The sequence below is a fragment of the Sorex araneus genome, chromosome X, assembly GCF_027595985.1.
Source record: "Sorex araneus isolate mSorAra2 chromosome X, mSorAra2.pri, whole genome shotgun sequence".
NCBI lineage: Eukaryota > Metazoa > Chordata > Mammalia > Eulipotyphla > Soricidae > Sorex > Sorex araneus.
Window position 1 is genome coordinate 107,393,376 of NC_073313.1, and position 18,013 is coordinate 107,411,388.

Sequence of the window (18,013 nt, forward strand, 5' to 3'; positions counted from 1 at the left end):
CTAAGCCTAAGGTCCAGCAATCATCTTCATTTGAAGTGTAAAAATAAAAAATGCTGAAGAAAGTCCAAGATTATTTTCCATTTCTCTAACTTGAAAGTAAAACTGCTTTAAATTCATTTATGGCTTCTCACTGTGACTCTGGCGCCCACTAGTGGCTAAAGTGCAAAAGTGTCACAGTGCATTTTGAAGAGCAATTCAGTCCCAGAACATTGAATATAAAGTTAGAGATCATTTTTCTCCTCCCCCCACAATTTATCCAATTTATTTATTTTTATAGGAAAAATTCCTATTGTTATTAGCTTGGGTGGCCATATACCACCAGGGATTGAATTCAGAGTCTTACATCGTTTAGGCATATGCTCAACAAGTTGAGGTATGTCTCGGCCTGGAAATGAATATTTAAGTTGTAGCTGTAATTGTGTTTTAAACGATTACTCAAATCAAGGTGCCACATATTTTAGGATTACTTGTCTATAAAATTGTGTTTGTGAGTGTGCTTTATATTTCTGGGTACACATACAGGATGACCTAATAAGAGAAATAACAAGAGTGACTCACTTGCTTTGCATGTGGCTGGGCTCTGTCCCAGACCCCAATACAGCCCCTCGAGTCCTCCCAGAAGTGATCCCTGTGTGAAGAACAGGAGGAAATACTTAGTACCACAGGGCATGGGTCCCAAACAAACAAACAAGAAGTGGCAAGAGGTAGATGTCAGTGGTTCTCAGAAAACTACTCAGAGATCACCTGAGGCTACATCACTGGGAACCACAGGAAGAGCTTGAAACTCACACTGAAAATTGGCCCAGAGAGTTCATGGATGACTTTCATGTAAAAAAAAGAGAGTCTCATTTTATAGCCTGCACCCTAAAGGCTTCTAGAAAGTCTTTTGAGTATGCATTAATTATTCAGCAAAATTATTTTGATTTATTTAAATTGAATTATTTCTATTGTTGATATCATTATATTATTATTGGATTTGGGGTCACACCTGGTGATACATGAAGCTTTCTCCCAGCATGGTGCTCTAGGATTGCACCTGGCAGTGCCTGCAGGACCTTGCAGTGCCAGGGATTGAAACAGGGCTATTGTGCCCCACGCCGGCCGATGACAGGAAATATCCTTTTTTCTCGTCGGGTGGCGTGGTTTCAGCCATAATATGAGAACTATTTATTAAGCAGGCATGAACTTGGTGGCGCGGGAAGGAGGGAAAAAAATTCTATGTACTTGAAACAGCAGGACTTCATATCTCTCCAGTCTCAGCAATGGAAAACTAATGATCAAATGCTTCATTGGCAGTAGGGCTGTCTTTCTTGGGGGAAAACTCCAACAATATTGAATTTTGTGTCGAAATATGGAATGCAATCAAGGTAAAGAGAAAATGAAGTGAAATTTATCAATTAAGCAGGCAGGGATGGGAGGTGGGGGGCGGGGGTTGGGAGGTATACTGGGGTCTTTGGTGGTGGAATATGGGCACGGGTGAAGGGATGGGTGTTTGAGTATTGTATAACTGAGACGTAAGCCTGAGAACTTTGTAACTTTCCACATGGTGATTCAATAAAATAAAAAAATAAAGGCATTTCAATGTAAGTTGCAGACAAAGATATATTTCCTTAAAAGTAGTTCATCATGCAAATTATTACCAGAAGTTTGTTATTTGTTTGGTTTCCTTGAGGTAAAGTTTATATACAATAAAGCTTGGTACCACTCTGTGAAAAAAAAAGAAACAGGGCTATTGTACCCAAAGCATATTCATCATCTCATTGAGCTATCTCTGTCTCTCTGTGTCTGTGTCTCTATCTCGGTCTCTGTTTCTGTGTGTGTGTGTTTGTGTGTCTTTCTTGTGAGTACACACACTCTTTTTTTTGTTAGTAACATTTGGGTCATACTGGTAATTCTCAGGGGCTATTACTGGCTCTGTGCTCATTAGTGATCCCTGGTGGTGCTTAGGGAACCATAATGCAACAACAAGGATTGAAGCTGGTGCAGCTGCAAGCATAGCAAGTGCCTGGCCCTCTATATTATCTCTCTGGTCCCTAAATATATATATATTTTTTGCTTTTTTGGTCACCCCCAGCGATGCTTGGGGGTTACTCCTGGCTCTGCACTCAGGAATTACTCCTGGCAGTGCTCGGGGGACCATATGGGATGCTGGGAATCAAACCTGGGTTGGCCGCGTGCAAGGCAAACACCCTACCTGCTGTGCTATTGCTCCAGCCCCTGGCCCCTAAATATTTTTATTGACTTTTTTGTTCAGTCATTTGTTTGTTTGTTATGGGGGATTCCCAGCTGTATTAAGAGCTCACTCCTGGCTCTGTACTCAGGCATCACTATTGGTAGGGCTTGGTGGACCTTTAGGACATGGTGATTGGCCTCAGATTGGCTGCATGCAAGGCAACTCTTTACCAACGGTACTATCTCTACAACTCCTTTAAATGATTTTCATAGGGATTATCCCCGATCATCATCAGGAGATTTTCAGACTGCTCCAAGTGATGCCTGCGAGGTAGTACAGGCCTAATGCTTCATGCTGGTGACCTCCACGGCCTCTTCACCAGTGCTCAAGGGCCACTAAAGCTACACTTAGTGGTGTCTGAGGGGCAATGTCCTGCTAGTGATCTAACTCATGGCATCATGTATTGCAGAGTTGTGCTCCACATCTTTGAGAAATTTTCCTGGTCCCTATTTTTCATATTATACTTTAAAACTAAGTTGCTAAGATTGACTCCTTTTTTGTCTTTGGCCATTCCTGGCAGTGCTTGGGGTCTACTCCCAATGCTGCTCACAGTGGGGGGTCTCTTCAATTAAAAAATAACTGCCAAACCTTCTAAATGGGATCACCATGGGACATCTAGTCTGAGGGAAAATGAAAAGACTTTTTTTTCCTTCCCGAGACATAACTTATATCTTGTGTGAAAGTGTTATTGAAATCTCAGTTCAAAATAATGAATCATGTTGCTTCATATGTTTCTCAATTTCTTCCTCCTCATGTTTTCTTTTGTTGGGCCTTTCACTCTCTGTTGGCAGCCTTCCTCTCTACCTCCCTCAAACCCACTCAGTTCTCTTTCACAAGGATGAGGTTTAGGAATCATATTTCAAGTTTCCAATGACACCACCCCTACAAAACAAAGTTATTTTGTTAACTTCATTTAAATTGAATAATCCAGAAAATGGGACTTAATAACCATGTTACTGTGGTTTCAGAGCTTCTTCGAAGGAAGTCACCAATCTTGCCTAATCCCTGAAAAACATTCCCAGTGTGTCTGACATTGCTTTCTCATTCTTTGTAAATAATGCAGCCTCCAGTATATTCACACATTGCCCAAGACCTTAATAATCATGATCTCTATACTTCTAATGATTGTAAGGTGGACTTAGTAACTTCTTATAGCCAGTAAATTTTCCTTTACCCATCAATTACTGAGCACAGAACACACTGATTGTTTGAATGGTACACAAAAGAAACACATCTGTCTGATTTTTCATCTTCCAAGAGGTGCTCAAGAGGCTGAAGGCCCCCATGCCGTCAATTCTTGGACAACCAGGCTGAAAATTTAGTACAAGAGTCTGATTATGTGATTCTACTTGGGTCCTGTGGTGCTAAAAATGACCTAGGCCACACTAGCAGTGCTGGGGGGGGGGAGGGGGGTTCCAGGACACACAGAGGTGCTTGGGGACCTTCAGAATTATATTAAGCAAAGCTCAGTGGATCATGTATTGGCAGGGGTCATGGATTGTAGTTAAGGTGAGCGTCTCAAATTCTAATTTTTTGATAAGTGACCATATTGTTTTCCAAAAGGGCTGAACAAGTCGGCATTCCCACCAGCAGGAATGGTCCCTTTCTTTCCACATCCATGCCAACAGTGGTTGCGTTTGTTCAAAAAAAAAATAGAAATTGAGCTCCCATTGGACCCAGCAATGCCATATATCTGGGAATATATCCGGGAGAAACAAAAAAAGTATAGTCGAAATGACATTTGCACTTGTATTTTCATCGCAGCACTGCTCACGATAGCCAGAATTTGGAAAAAACCCAAATGCCCGAGAACAGATGACTGGTTAAAGAAACTTTGGTACATCTACACAATAGAATACTATACAGTTGTCAGAAAAGATGAAGTCATGAACTTTGCATATAAGTGGATCAACACAGAAGGTATCATGCTAAGTGAAATGAGTCAGAAAGAGAGACACAGATATAGAAGAATTGCACTCATCTGTGGAATATAAAACAACAGAATGGGAGACTAACACCCAAGAACAGTATAAATAAGTACCAGGAGGTTTGCTCCATGGCTTTAAAGCCAGCCTCACTGCTGGGCGAGAGGGCAGCTCAGAAAGAGAAGGGAACAACAAGTAAAGTGTGGTTGTAGGACCTGCGTGGGATGGGAGAGGCGTGCTGAAAGCAGACTATAGATTGAACACGATAGCCACCCAATAACTCCATTGCAAACCACAGCACCCAAAAAGAGAGAGAGAACAAATGGGAATGCCCTGACACAGAGGCAGGGTGGGGTGGGGTGATGGAATGGGGGTGGGTGGGAGGGATGCTGGGGTCATCGGTGGAGGAGAATGGGCACTGGTGGAGGGATGGGTACTCGAGCATTGTATGACTGAAACACAAGCACGAATATATGTTATCTGTTACTGTACCCTCATGGTGATTCATTAATAAAAAAATAAATTAAAAAGTAACATTAGCAATAAAAAAGTGAGCGTCTTAACTCTCTTTGTATTATTTCTCAAGCCCCAAAGGAAACATAGCTGAATAGTAAAAGCATCTAAGAAAACTTCCAGAGAAGTTGAGAAGCTTCTATCACCGCAGGTTTTCAAATTGGTTTTGCTGCTCAAGATATAAGCCTCCCAAAGTGTGCCACCTTTCCTGTCCTTGATCATAGTGATGACAAAGACAGCTAAAACAAGGAATGGGGAAAAGCAGGAAATAAAGAGATCTTAGCTCTCTCAAAATAAAATTTGAGAAAGCTGGAGAATACAAAGTAATAAAATTTTCCTATTGCAAAACCAAACTAATTTATAAGAGATGGGTTGAAGAGATAGTTCAGTGCTAAGTGCATTCTTTGCATGCATAAGCTGGGGTCATGGTCTTCTGAGGATTGCTGGGAGCAACTTCTGAGCACTGAGCTTGGAGCAATTCCTGAATACTTCTGGGAGTGCCCTATAACAAAAAGAAAACTTATTCTTTTTTAAAAAATAATTTTTATGTAACTAAAAAACTGTGGGTACAAAGTTATTGATAATAGAGTTTTAGGCATATAATATTTCAACACCATCCCACCACCAGTGATAACTTCCCTCCTTCAGTGTTCCCATATTCCTTCTCAACCACCATCCCCATCCCTATTCCCCCCACCCCTGCTGCCGCCACCTGTCATCTTGACAGGCACATTACAAAATTCTCCTTTTATCTTTACTCCTTTTATCTTTATCATCCTTACTCCTTGATATTTTTCCTTGCCTGCCCTTCTCTTCTAAATTCTGGGGTCAAGGGTGATCTAGGCATGCCTCTTTTACTACATTACATTTCCTCATCCAATTCTATATGCCACAGATAAGTGAGATCATTCTGTGTTTGTAATTCTTCTGACTTACTTCACTTACCATGTTATCTTCCATTTCCCATCAGCTTGCAGAAAATTGCATTATTTCATCGTTCATTGCAGCTTCATAGTATTCCACTGTGTATATATTAAAAACCTTCATAATCCATTTATCTGTTATTGGATACCTTGGATATGTCTTTGGACACCAATGTTGATTCCATATTTTAGCTATTGTACTATGTACAGCAATGAATAATGGTGTGCATATGCCCTTTTGAAAGAGTATTTTATATGTTCTGGGGGTAGATAGCCAAAAGAGGAATTGCTGGGTCATATTCTAAGTTTCTAGAATCATATTCTGGTTCTAAGTTTTAAGTAATATTCTGAAGTAATATTACTGAAGACTCTCAATACTGTTTTCCACAGGGGTTGAATGAGACAGAATTTCCACCAGCAGTGGATGGAGTTCCTTTTTCATCACATCCCTGCCAACACAGATTGTTCCTACTATTTTTGACATGCAACATTCTCACTGGTGTAATACGATATCTCATTGTCTTCTTGATTTAAATTTCTCTAATTGTAAGTGATACTGAGCATTTTTTAATGTCCCTACTGGCCATTCGGTTGTCTTCTTCTGACAAAGTGTGAATTCATTTCCTTTCCCAATTTTTGGACCGGGCTTTTGAATTTTTTATTGATCTTTGATCTTTGTATTTTATATATCTTGAATATTAATGCTTTATCTGATGTGTCTAATGAGTCTAATCTGATGTGACGAGAGCGATAGCACAGCAGGTAGGGTGTTTGCCTTGCACATGGCCGACCCGACCCAGGTTTGATTCCTCCATTCCTCTCAGAGAGCCCAGCAAGCTACCGAGAGTATCCCACTTACATGGCAGAGCCTGGCAAGCAAGATGTTACTGGTGCCCGCTCAAGCAAATCGACGAACAATGGGAGGAGAATGCTACAGTGTTATCTGATGTGTCTAATGCAAATATTTTTTTTCATTTAGTTACCTGTCCTTTAGTTTTAGCATGTGTTTCTTTTTTAATTTAGTTTTATTTTTATAATGTTGTTCACAATAATTCATTACATTTAATATTCAAACACCAATCTCAACACCATTGCACCTTCCCACCATCATAAGAGTAAAGTTTGTGAAGATTGTTGTATTTCTCCTGGAACCTGTTGCATTAGAGATTATAAATATGTTTGTTAAACCCACTCAAATGTGGGCTACTATTGGTATATCAGTGATGTACAGTACGAGAGGTCCAGGAATTCTAAAATGTGGAATATGATTATAGAGTAGATTCACTCATGGATGAGGCCTGTGTTGCTCTCTTCTGGGAGCTTTATTTCTGAGTTTTTGTATCATGAACGTAGATGCGATTATTTGGCGTTAAGGGAAGTTTGTGGGTGTGACTGCCAACCTACTGGTAAACATGGGAGACGGGGGAGGAAGCCCATGACCACTCTGAGCGAGCTTGGAAATTTCAGTCACGGGTCCCGCATACCTGGGTTTTTTCTGCAGATTCACTTGTGAGTGAGGATCATCCAAGCCTGTGGAGAGCAGTCATGAGCATGGTGGCAATTGGGTTCTGGAGGTTTTCAGCTGCAAGAAGCTCTTAAATTTCATGTAGTCCCATTTGTTTATTTCTGATTTTGTTGACTTTGCTAGTGATATCAGATCAATGATGAGACTTTGAGGTTCAAATCATTTTTTTTGCTTTTTTTTAGGTCACACCCAGCGATGTACAGGGGTTGCTCCTGGCTCTGTGCTCAGGAATTATTCCTGTTGGTGCTCAGGGGACCATATGGGATGCTGGGAATCGAACCCGGGTCGGCCGCGTGCAAGGCAAACGCCCTACCCGCTGTGCTATTGCTCCAGCCCCTCAAATATTTTATTCACTATAAACCCCATACTTTATGAATTTGTTTATGATGATTTGTTACAAGGATTCAATATTCCAATCCCAATCCCATCACAACTGTGACCTTCCCTCCATCATTGTCCCCATTTTCCCAACCACCCCCAAGTCTGTCCCCTGTAGCAGGTCCACAACAATTTATTTTATTTTGTGTGTTACCACTAAGCAACTAATGAAATTATATAAATAAAATCTTCAGTTAATGGATATTTGTGAAAATTGCTATATCTTGCCATGGGAACATTAAGTCCTTGTCTGAGGGTTTACTAAGCTATAGGTGCCAGTTGAGGCTTCTGTGTTAATGTTGTTAATCAATCTTATATGGCCTCTACAGTACATTCCCATAAAATCTGGTGTGTTATTTCTGGAGTATTTGTAATGTAGACATTGGAGCAATAGCACAGCGGGTAGGGTGTTTGCCTTACACATGGCGGACCCAAGTTCGATTCCTCCACTCCTCTTGGGGAGCCTGGCAAGCTACCCAGAGTAACTCGCCCACACGGCAGAGCCTGGCAAGCTACCCTCGTGTATTCAGTGATATCAAGCTACCCTGGTGTATTCAGTGATTACTGCCAAAAACAGTAACAACAAGTCTCACAATGGAGATGTAACTATTGCCCACTCGAGCAAATCGATGAGCAACAGGATGACAGTGATGCAGTGACAGACATTGCAGATGTGCAATTGTGCGATCCAGAAAATCCAGAATATTTAACTGGGCAGTGAGCTTACATAGAGGCAGTAGTGGAATGTGGGTGTGGCTGCTGGGGCCTCCAGAACTATGGAGGCAGTGGCAAAAGGTCACCAACCCCCACTCTTAGAAGGCCCAGAGTTTTCAGCAAAATATAACCTGGTGTACCTGATATATTTGCAGTTTGGCATCTCTGTGGCGCTCAGTCCTGAGGTGGTGGAATCCAGCCGCATGCATACTTGGGGTTTGAGTGCAGTTGCTGTGGCTTCAAGAGATCCAAATCTTTCAGCATTCTTCCTACATTTTCCTTACTGCACTTTTTAGTTTCTGGTTGCATCTCAAAGTCTTTGATCCACTTTGAATTGACTTTTGTGTGAGGCATAAGATATGGATCATGTTTCAATTTCTGACAAACAGCACAGCGGGTAGGGCATTTGCCTTGCACCTGGCCGATCTGGGTTTGATTCCTCCGTCCCTCTCAGAGAGCCCGGCAAGCTACCGAGTATCTCGCTCACATGGCAGAGCCTGGCAGGCTACCATAGCATATTCGATATGCCAAAAGCAGTAACAACAAGTCTCACAATGGAGACATTATTGGTGCCTGCTTAAGCAAAATCGATGAACAATGGGATGACAGTGCTACAATTATAAAGTTTCCCCTGCAACATTTTTTGAGGTGGCTATCTTTACTCCACTTCATGTTCTCAGTTCCCTTACCAAAAGTTAATTATTCATATATATCAGGTTTGGGCATTCCTTTCTGATCCACTGATCAGAGAGCCTATCTTTATTCCAGTACCATAAACTTTCAAATTAGGTAATGAAATACCTCCTAATTTATTATTTTTCAGTAAGGCTTTGGCTATTTGTAGTCTTTTCTGATTCCATGCAAACTTTATTACTCAGTTTTCTAGGTCCTGGAAGAGTGTCTCCTGAATTTGGATGAGGTTGCATTGAATCGATATAATTGCTTAGGTAGCAAAGTCATTTTAATAACACTGACTATTCCAAAAGAAAATCTGTCCTTAGAAGGAAATATCTCAAGCAGAAATGATATCTTCTGAGTGTTTGATATTTTCTTCCACAGCCAGAAGTATGCTCACTACCAATGCAAGTGAGTATGGAAAGAAAATTTTATTAGACATCTCTTGGGTTAAGGGAAATCAGCAGTTACTGAAATGGTGTTGGGATTTCAAAACATACATGGGTTCCCAGTTTTAGGAAGTGCTAAATCTTTTCCACTTTCCTCTGACTTCCTTAGCCCTGTGACTGCATTTTTCAAAGAGAGCAAGATGCTGACAAGTTTTTGTGAACTCTCAGGGAAAGACTGCTATGGTCAGGAGAATTTTGGTATTAAATAGACTTTGTTTCCTTAAACTGCCAACCTGATCAAAAAATGGAGTGATGAAATGAACAGAAACTTTCTCAAAGAAGAAATCAGAATGCCTGAGAGGCACATGAGAAAATTCTCTACATCACTAATCATCAGGGAATTGCAGATCAAAACAACAATAAGATATCATCTCACACCACAGAGACTGGCCCACGTCCAAAAAAACAAAAGCAACTGGTGTTGGCACTGATGTGGGTAGAAAGGGACTCTCCTTCACTGCTGGTGGGAATGCAGACTTGTTCAGCCCTTTTTAAAAACAATATGGACTATTCTCAAAAAATTAGAAATTGAGCTTCCATTTGACCCAGAAGTACAACTCCTAGGAATATATCCCAGAGAGGCAAAAATATATAGTAGAAATGACATCTGCATTTGTATGTTTATTGCAGCACTGGTTACAGTAGCCAAAATCTGGAAAAAACCGGAGTGCCCAAAAACAGATGACTGGTTAAAGAATCTTTGGGACATCTACACAATGGAATACTATGCTATTTTTAGACATGATGAAGTCATGAAATTTGCATATAAGTGGATCAACATGGAAAGTATCATGTTGAGTGAAATGAGTCAGAAAGAGACAGACATGGAAAGATTGCACTCATATGTGGAATATAAAGTAGCAGAATGGGACACTAACACCCAAGAGTAGTAGAGATAAGAACCAGGAGGTCTGCCCCACAGCTTGGAATCTGGCCTCACATGCTGGGGAAAAGGCATCAGAGATAGAAAAGGGAACACCTAGTAGAGAATGTTGGGAGGGCCCACTCCGGTTGAAAGCTGCATGCCGAAAGTAGACTATAGACCAAACATGATGGCCACTCAATACCTCTATTGCAAACTACAACATCCAACAGGAGAGAGAACAAAAGGGAATGCCCTGCCACAGAGGCAAAGTGGGGTGGTGTGGGTTGGGGTGGGGGTGGTGGGAGGGATACTGGGAACATTGGTGGAGGAGAATGGGCACTGGTGGAGGGATGTAAACCAAATGCAAGCATGAAATTTCATAAATATGTAGCTGTACCTCATGGTGATTCACTAATAAAAATTTAAAAATAAAATAAATTAAACTTTGTTTCCTACATAATATTCTTCAGTTAGCCACGTATACACAGTATGGCAGCAACTCCAAGCTTGCAGATATAGGCAGTTTCAAAAATGTCTTACTTAACACTTATTATTTTTTGTTTGTTTTTGTGTTTTGGGCCACACCTATGGTGCTAAGGACTTACTTCTGGCTCTGTGCTTAGGAATCACTCCTGGTTCTTGGAGGACCATATGTGGTGCTGAAGATAAAATCCAGGTTGGCTGAATGCAAGCACCTTACTTGCAGGACTATCTCTCCAGCACCTAAAGAATTAATCTGAACTTTCATTCTCATTTTCCCCAATATTAACTACACAAATAATGTCTAAGTCACAAGTCCAGCCCATAGGAGCTTATTTAACATTTCATGATGGTGGAGTGCTGAATTGTGGCCAAAGAAAATAGCAGATAATCATTGTTGCCAAACTAATAATAAAATAAAGCAAAAAGAAAATGGAACATTTTTCATCTTTTTCTTAAAGGGTAAAATTCAAAGAGAAACAAGAGTATAATGTGACAATTATGGTTACAACTGAAGTGGAGAGGCATCTGTGTTTCTGGAATGTTTCTGATTCTTGTTCACCTTAGGGTCTTGTCATGTCTAGTTCGATTCATGGGACTCAAGAGTAGACCCAAGGAAAACTTCTTTGACTAGTGATTCGGGGAAAACTGGTCAGCGACGTGAAAACACGAACTCAAACATCTTTCTAATGCTATGCATAAAAGGCAAACAAAAATGAATTAAAGACTTTGATATCAGAACTGAATCCATAAGGTACATAGAGGAAAATGTAGGTGGATCTTTACATGACACTGGAGCTAAAGGCATCTTTAAGGATGAAACATCACTGAGCAAGGAGGTGTAACCAAAGATAAACAAATATGACTACGTTATATGTTATATGAAGAGTCTCTTGCCCGAATGCCTGGCTGTCTTCCCCCGGGCCGGGCCCCTCGGAGGGGATGGGCTCCAGCTTCCCTCCTCACCCCAAGCAGAGCTCCCGGTGGCCAAAGACCACCGGAACCTAGCTGCAGCCATGCTGGAGGCTCCTCTCTACACATTCAGACAGGCCTCATGCATGAAGGTACTGGCAGAGGAACCCAGGTGTGTATAATTCCATCAACGGTCAACATCCAGAGACTTAAAAGCAAGCTCCCAGAAGTGCGCGGCCGCCTGCTTCTCCCATTGGGAGAAACTGGCAGTCTTCTGAGAGTTTCCTGCCCACATGGGACACCCTTGCAAGCTTCCCAATGGTGTGTTTATATGCAAAATCCAGTAACAAGCTGGATCTCATTACCATGACCCTGAAGAGCCCCCAGTGCAACATCGTTAGGAGGGCCAAGTCCAGATGGACTTCTAAGATCTCAGGGAAAGGACGAAATGAGATGTTACTGCGCCTGCCCGAGAAACGAGAAATCGGTGTTTAATGTGCTATCGTGATCGTAATATGAAGAAACTTCTGCACTTCAAAGGAAATGGTGACCAAAATACAAAAATAGTCCATGGAATAAGAAAAATTATTTACCCAATACCTATCAGATGAGAGATTAATATAAAAGATATAGGGTACTGATGGAACTTTCATTGCATCACTGTCTTCCCATTGTTCATCAATTTGCTCGAGCAGGTGCCTTTAACATCTTCATTCCTCCCTGTTACTTGCTAGTGTAGCCCAATGACCTCTGCTCACTGCAGGAACACTAAGAGCTTGAGATTTTAGCAGCTTATTATTACTCATCCTTCCCAACGCTGCCACATTGGGGGCTCTCTCAGGGTTAGGGAAATGAGGTCCATTATTGTTACTGTTTTTGGCATATTGAATATGTCACAGGTAGCTTGCCAGGCTCTGTGGTGCGGGTGGGATACTCTCAGTAGCTTGCTAGGCTCTCCGAGAGGAAAAACTGCGAGGGAACTTTACAAGAAAAACATCAAACTCCATCAAAAAATGGAAAGATTAGATAAACAGTCATCTGTTCTAGGGCACTTGTGTTGTTTCCATTGAGGCAGGTGGAGGGTGGGAAAGGTGAGGTATACCGGGGATATTGGTGGTGGGGAATGTGCACTGGTGGAGGGATGGGTGTTTGATCATTGTGTGACTGTAACCTAGATATGAAAGCTTGTAACTATCTCATGGTTATTCAATAAAATTAAAAAACAAGAAAGAAACTATGGTATCAGTAGCACTATAGCACTCTTATCTCTTTGTTGTTCATTGATTTGCTCAAGCGCACATCAGTAATGTCTCCATCGTGAGACTCGTTGTTACTCTTTCTGGTATATAAAATACGTCAAGGGTAGCTTGCCAGGCTCTGTCATGCGGGCGGGATAGTCTTGGTACCTTGCCGGGCTCTTCTTGGAGAGGGACGGAGGAATCGAACCCTGGTTGGCAGCAATAGGTTGGTGCCCACTCGAGCAAATTGAATAACAATGGGATGACAGTGCTACAGTGCTATAGGGGCTTAGCTCATAGGGCTGAGTACATGCTTTGCATACAGGAGACCCAGGTTTGATCCTGGGCAGAAAATTGTCCCCTAAGCACTGCCAGTAATGATACCAAAAACTGAATTGGGAGTAGCCGTTGAGCCCTTCCAGGAGTGACTACAAAACCAAAAATCCATCGATGTAAAATTATTTGAAAATGAAATTATTTGAAAAGGGTGCAGTTTGATAATATCGAGGGCATAGCTAAGTGAGAATACATGGCAGTCAGTGTATCACAGATGATATTGCTCAAATACTTATCACTCAGCTATTTTATCTAATTAGTTAATTTGTGGGGTTTTTGGGTCACACTTGTCAATGCTCAGAAGTTTACTTCTAATACTTCTGATTCTGTGCTCAGGTATTTCTCCTGGTGGGCTCAGGGGACTATATGGGGTGACAAGGACCAAACCTGGATTGACCATGTGCAAGGCAAATGCCCTACCTACTGTACTATCTCTCCAGGCCCCTAATTTTTTGGGTTAAGTTCAGACCTCAGGAGCCTATTCTGATGGTGCTGTGAGAACCATGTGGTACAAGGATAGAACCCAGGCATTTTCCCACAAAATATTTAAAGAGGTAATTTGATTTGGGTCCTTAAAATCAGTTCATAATGATTGATATCCTTAGCAAAGGGGATAGTTGGGGATAGTATATAGATGTTAAGGTTCTACATTGCATGCAATACCCTCACCCCCTAAAAGGAGAGAAGGATCTAGGACAAGAGAGGAAAAGGGAAGTTATAAGTAGAAGAAGGCCAAACTGAGACCATAGAGTCAGAAATCATCACGGCTGAGCTTTGATCCTGAACTTCTTTGAGGTTTCATGAGTTCTCACTACCTATGTTCTATCAGTAATGCTAGTTCTTATATTAGAGTTCCTCCCCAGAACTGTGACAGTGAATTTCTATTGTTAAAACCATGCAGTCAGTGGCACTTTATTATGTCTGTCCTTACAAACTAATACACTGTCTTGAGTTGCTCCTTGCCAAGTTTTTAAGTGACTTCTGTCTAATAAAGAACCATGCATAGTACATTAAGTTATCTCTGATACTTTAAAAGTCAAATGCAAAACAGAAAGTACAATTACAGTTAAATACTGTTTGGCTCTAAATTTATTGAGAAAAGAAGAATAAACACATTTTCTTTGCTGTCTGTCTATAAAGTATAGAGAAAAGGCAGCACTATTTTCTAATGCCCTTTAGAAGCAAACCACTAGGTTTTGCAAATATGTGTATTTATTTTTAGAGAATTAAATGCAAGCATTTCAAGCATCCCAACATGAAAACAGTTTTTTTCTACTTTTATGCCACAATTAAATTGCTTTTGACATTTTAACATGCTTTTGATCTCCAAACAAAACACATTGTGCTGTCATGTTTAAATGCATTCATCAACTTATTGTGTTTTGTTTCGCACAATTTAAACATGCACATCACTCAAAAAAACAAGTCACTTTCTGTATTTTGAATAATATTAAAGACTACATTATAGTGTGTTTGAAAATGTGATCTTCATGAGTGGTAAGAAGACCCACAATGACTCAAGATGGTCCTCGATGACCCCCATGTCCCACCTTCTGGTAGTAAAGCCATTGCTTAATTTTTCCCCTTATTGTAAGACCTAAATCTAGAGGGTTGTTCATAAATAGCAGGCTATGGCGAAAACAATGGAATTCACTTACAAGATACAGTTACAAAGAAAAAACACTACACTTTTTCCCTCTTTCCTATCCTCTTTCTTCCTCCTCAGCTGCAATCTGTAAGCTGTCAGATGACCCATGGAGAGAACTTTGGGTTCTGGCCAAGTACCTCTAACAATCCTGGTGAGTTTAAAAGCAGATACTCACCCTGTTGAGCTTTCAAATGAGTCCACAAGACAGTAGTCGAAGCCTTAAATGCAGCCAGATGAGAGACCCTGTATCCAATGCAACCAAGCATGCCATGGATTGGAATAGCTCATGAGTTGGGGGTTTTGCATCTTAACGAGTCCCACTCCACCAAAGCAAATCCATATGCTCACTGACATTATAACAATTGTTCAGGTGTGCATGGTTTCTCCAGCCTGCATAACTAACTTATCTCAGAAGTTTATTTAACATTGAGTCCAACTCCTGACACTTTAAGCTAGAGTTCCTAATGATGAGACTTGGAATGTGTATTGTTAAAGTTACACAGTTCTGAAGCAGACTGAGCCAATGTGATTGAATCATCTTTGGATAGTGCCACTCATGGGTGCTATCCTAACGTCTTCGCTTAGAAAATGCTGCTTATATTCACTTTTCAGATCTAGGAGAAACACCCACTCTTCAGATCATATGCACTAGGCAAGAGAATTAAAGCTTGGCCTGGAGAGTCAGTACAGCTGTTTAGGCAGTTTTCTTGTATGAAGCTGACCCAGATGTGATCCCTGGAACCCCTTTTGGTGCCGAGAGAACTGCTAAGAGTGATCCCTGAATATATAGTCAGGAATAAACCATAAAGATGCTGGGTCTGGTGCAAAAAACAAATAGAGAGAACATGATCTTGACTTTAGGGCAAAGGTCACTGGGCTGCAAAGGACAAAATACCGTGATAACTGGGTAGGAGTAAAGCTCCAAAATAAATATACATATCTCACCACAGTTCTGGAAGGATGCACAAGTCAGGTCTCATAAAGAATGAGAGAAAACAGGACTTTATCTTCAATAGATTCAGGAAATCAATGTTCTCAATGGAGGCCCATTGACATCCAGGTGCCAGTAAATTGCTTTGTTTAATAGTTGACCCTAGGCCTTTACTTTCTCTACTGTGCCAAAACCCCGTGAAGTCCTGCAACACTTAAGTCCAAATCTAAACCTTAGTATGTATCAACTCATTCAGTAAACTGAATAATTCTGGGAGGTAAAAGCATCTATAAACTCCATGATATTGATTTATTTGGGGCTTGATTGCTTGGTAGCTACTTGCAGCTTTGTACTTAGGGTTTGTTCCTGGTGGGGCTTGGGAACCATATGTGGTGCTGGGGATTGAAAAGGGTCAGACTTATGCGAGGCAAGTGCCTTAACCCCTGTATTATTTCTTGGGCCCTTATCATCACCAGCTTACATATGGGGAAACTAAGTCTGGTCAAGTGGCTGACCTCATATGACAAGGTTATAAAGTGGCATAATTTGGCCTGAAACCCAAACTTGTCTGAGTTCAGACACTGGGACTTAATCATTCCATTAGTTTTGATCCATAAGATGGTAACCACTTCTTCCCTTTGACTAAGATATTCATCACTGAGCTGGTATCTCATATGTGGTGTGAGAATGACCTACACTAGGAAGGTCAGAAACAAAGCTTGCCATGACTGTGTGAGGGTGAGGGCAGTTAGGATAAAGAAGGAACCACTACGATAAAAATAGTTTTAAATGATCACTCTGGAAAAGAACTGAGTACTGAAAGTCTGAAAGTAAGTAAAGGGGTATACATGATAACCTTTCAGTACCTGTACTGAAAACCATAATGCCCAAAAGGAAAGAAGAGAGAGAGAGAGAGAGAGAGAGAGAGAGAGAGAGAGAGAAGAAAAGTGTCTGCCATAGAGGCAGGTGGGTGGGGTGGCGGGAGGAAAATTGGGGACATTGGTGGTGAGAAATGTAAACTGATAAAGGAATAGGCGTTAGAACAATTGTATGATTGAAACCCAGTCACGAACAACTTTGTAACTGTGTATCTCATGGTAATTCAATTTTTAAAAATGGCCAAAACCAGATGCTGGAGGCAGTACAGTCAGTAGAGCGCTTGCCTAGCGTTTGGCTGACGAGGATTTGATCCACAGCACCGCAGCACACAATATGGTCCCTTGAGTCCACCAGGGGTGATCTCTGAGCACAAAGCCAGGAATAAGCCCTGAACACTGCCAGAGCTTGCCCCCAACCCCCACCCCGCAAAAAAGCCAGAAAAAGCATGTGCTAATGGGATATGGAGGAAGAATAATTCTTATTCACTAGTGGAAATGTCAGTGGATATGATATCTCGTTCAAACCTCCTCAATAAATTAAAAATATTAAAAGGAAAAAAATGATGTTTATAACTGAGACTAAAGGACTGGTAAGTGGGAGTGTTTTGTTTTTGTTTTTACTCTTCCCTCAGGAGTTTCCTAGAGTATTGTCAAGTTGACATCAGCTGCCTCTTTGCCAGGCTGTAATCTCTAAAGTTCCTCTATTTGGGAAAGACCCTTTCTATAAACCCCACCATATGGGCTGCTTAGGATGAAAGTGCAAGAGACAGCCTCTTCTAACGCTCTAGGAGTTCAGGGGTGGTCATCTCTGGTCCTACTCCAAAGGATATAGACATTTTGAAACTCCAGGCTATTCAGGCAGAGTAGCCACTTGCTCTGGGATAACTAGGAATAAATGCTTTTGTGCTCCCCAAGTTGGTTAGCTTATTCCAGCGGCTAGAAAATTGGTACAGGCGTAAGCACTTGGAACATTTTACCCACTAATCACTGACTTCACTTGAGATTTTACATCTTTAGAGCCTGGCAAGCTACCCGTGGGGTACTTGATATGCTGAAAACAGTAACAAGTCTCACAATGGTGACGTTACTGGTGCCCACTCGAGCAAATCGATGAACAACGGGACAACAGTGCTACAGTGCTACAGTCTCTACACTGCTCTTAGACCCCATAGAAATTTAGTCCCTGAAAGAAGAATTACCCAAGTGTATCCCAGAGAAATCTATGATCATCCCAATTGTACATGGAATTGGATTAATGGTTATGACAGCAAATGAATGGAGTAAACTATAATTCCTGACCTATACTTTTAATATGTTGAGATATTTTCTACCTGGAATGACTGTTCAACACATAACTGTAGAAATAAAGGACTGTTACAAGGGCTCAGAC